The sequence below is a fragment of the Pinus tabuliformis genome, chromosome 5_2, assembly GCF_031772625.1.
Source record: "Pinus tabuliformis cultivar Carrire ecotype Pingquan chromosome 5_2, CPIR1, whole genome shotgun sequence".
In the NCBI taxonomy this organism is placed as follows: Eukaryota; Viridiplantae; Streptophyta; class Pinopsida; order Pinales; family Pinaceae; genus Pinus; species Pinus tabuliformis.
The window spans coordinates 724,707,651-724,710,648 of record NC_142306.1 but is presented as its reverse complement, the minus strand read 5'-3'; the positions used below and the strand labels follow the sequence as shown (position 1 = coordinate 724,710,648).

At 46.0% G+C, this 2,998-nt stretch overlaps 1 pseudogene; it reads left to right on the top strand.

Moving 5' to 3' along the window:
* Positions 1-330: 330 nt before the first annotated feature.
* Positions 331-2,451, top strand: LOC149161251 (L-type lectin-domain containing receptor kinase IV.1 pseudogene; annotated as a pseudogene).
* Positions 2,452-2,998: the final 547 nt, after the last annotated feature.

The following is a 2,998-nucleotide window of genomic DNA, read 5'->3' as shown; positions in this document are numbered from 1 at the left end:
TGGGCAAGGTCAGATAATTAAAATTTGTCTAGGTCAAATAATTAAACTTGCCATTGTCAAGGGTGTCTCCGGAATTCGCAATGAAGTGGTTCTAGAAAGTTAGTATGTGGGGGGTTATTTTCAAAAACGTGGGGCGGACTTTTGCTTATCGCAGGCTGCTTGAATAACATGGCGAGCGTGTCCCTGCTTTGACGGAACTGATAAAAGGGATTGTGTGGTCGACTTTCTCCCTGCGTTGTTGATATCGTTGTGTGTTGATTGTGTCCAAAGTGTATATATAAAAATATGGCGAGCTCATAATATATGTGAACAACACAGAAAAAAATAGAGATGGATTCTTCGAAAATAGTTTGTGTCTCTCCTGTTTTTCCGACATGCTGTGTGAGCAGCCTTACTCTTATAGCCTTCTTCTTCCTTGTCATACCAGTTTTGCCTACAAATTTTGTCTTCGACGGATTCAATGGAAGCAACTTGACTTTGGAGGCGGGTGCTTCAGTTATCCCCTCTCAATCTGTGTTAGCCCTCACAAATCAAACGCGTTGGGTGCTCGGCAGGGCGTTGTATTCAACTCCGGTGTCGATGAAACGCAACGACACGCTTTCCTCCTTCAGCACTACCTTCGTTTTCTGCATGGTGCAACACCCCTCTGTCGAAGGGGGGCACGGATTGACCTTCGTCATCACGCCCCGCGCAACTGTTAGCAGCGGTTTGTCATCCCAGTATCTGGGGTTGCTCAACAATACTAGCAACGGGCAACAATACAATCACTTGCTTGCAGTGGAGTTCGATACGGTCCAAAGTGTGGATATGGATGACCCAAGCGACAACCACGTGGGGGTGAACATTAACAGCCTCATCTCAGTGCAGACCGAGACTGCCGGCTATTGGAATGGCGCGCAGAAGTTCCATAGAATCAGCCTCAGGGGCGGACGCAACATACAGGCCTGGATCGATTACGACCATTTGCAAAGCCAGATCAACGTTACCATAACGTTGGCCGGCTTTCCCAGACCGCAGACGCCGCTTATATCTCAGAAAATCGATCTGCAGAGCGTTCTGCAAGAGAAGATGTTCGTTGGCTTTTCAGCGGCTACGGGGACTTTGGCTCAGGACCATTACATTCTCGCGTGGAGCTTTAACACAGAAGGCATGGCGCACCCCCTAGATATCTCGCGTCTCCCTTCGTTTGATAAAATGTATTCCAAGCGTCCCAGTCGGGGATGGATAGCCGGCGTTATAGTGGCCGCTCTGCTTCTCTTCTTCCTGATAGTTGCGGCCGTGTTTTTCATAAAATACAAGAACAGAGAAATAATAGAAGAATGGGAGCATGAGTTCTGGCCACATAGATTCAGTTACAAGGAGCTCGACACCGCCACAAACGGATTCGCGGATGAAAACATTTTGGGCGCGGGGGGTTTCGGCAGAGTTTACAGGGGCGTTCTCCCGGGAAGCGGCCTGGAAGTGGCGGTGAAATGTATAACGAAGGAGTTAAACGAGGGAATGAAGGGTTTCGTCGCAGAGATCTCGACGATGGGGCGCCTGCAGCATAGGAACCTGGTTCCTCTCCTCGGGTGGTGCAGGAAGCACAAGCAGCTATTCATCGTTTACGGCTACATGCCAAACCGCAGCCTCGATAAACTCCTATTTGGCATCCCGAAGACCATCTTGCCATGGCCTCGGCGATACGCGATCTTGAAGGGCGTTGCGGCGGGCCTGGCATATCTACACGAAGGTTGGCAAAAGAAGGTCATCCACAGAGACATCAAGTCAAGTAACGTGCTGCTGGATTCGGAGCTCAACGGGAGACTGGGGGACTTCGGGCTCGCCCGGCTGTATGAACACAGCGAGAACCCTGTAACAACTCAGTTGGTGGGAACGGTGGGGTACATAGCGCCGGAGCTCATAAAGACGTCAAAGGCCACTCCGAGCTCGGATATGTTCAGCTTTGGTGTTTTTTTGTTGGAAGTGGCGTGCGGGAGGAAAGCCGTGGACCTTAGCTTGGGCGTTGAACGGCTGTTTTTGGTTGACTGGGTGTGGGAGATGTACGGCCATGGGGGTCTTATCGAAGCGGCAGATCCGAAGCTGGGAAATGAGTACGAGGAGCTCGAAATGGATAAGGTGTTGAAAGTGGGATTATTGTGTTCCAATACGGAACCGACGTTAAGGCCGGGGATACGACAGGTGTGTCAAATACTGGAAGGTGAAGCTCCTCTCCCTGACGTCCATATGGATTCGTTTAGGGTTAATGGCCGTTCCGCTGGGACGTTGCCTAACCATTATACGTTTTCCGAGGAGGACAGGAGGCTGAGTATACAGCAGGTGCGTCAAATACTGGAAGGTGAAGCTGCTATCCCTGACGTCCATATGGATTCGTTTAGGGTTAATAGCTGTGCTGGCACTCCTGATCCGGCGGATAGGCTTCTTCAAGAAAGTCAGAGCGGACCCCTATAAAACGGATGGCTCGGTTCGACCTCTGTAGTTTAGAATTCTCAACTACAAGTCCAATTCTAGTTTAGAAGTCCAATTGGACGAAATAAGTAAACATGCAGCTTAGAATTCTCAATCCTACCAAATGAAAAATGAATTTAATCTATGTATCTAATGTGTGCATGCATATCATAATGTGCATATTCCTAAACCGTGAATCCTTTAGTAGGAGTAAAAATTCATAATTCATATTATTATTTGCTCTTTTCCAAATGAATTCATAATTTATATTATTATTTCCTTTTTCTAAATGCGTCTGCAGGCTGGAATACAACTTTTATGTTCAATTCATACGATATTTTTTTTAGTAAAAAATATCTGATTTTAATAACAATTAGTGCAATAGGTAGGGTCTGTTTAGTAATTACCTTTTATGGAAAAAAAGTATTTGATAGCAGAATAATTACATGATAATAATTATACCGTAATTAAAATTTGTTTATATTTATTTATTCACATGCCAAAATGATTTCTGTTATTTATTTCATTTATTAAAAAAAAAAAAAATTTT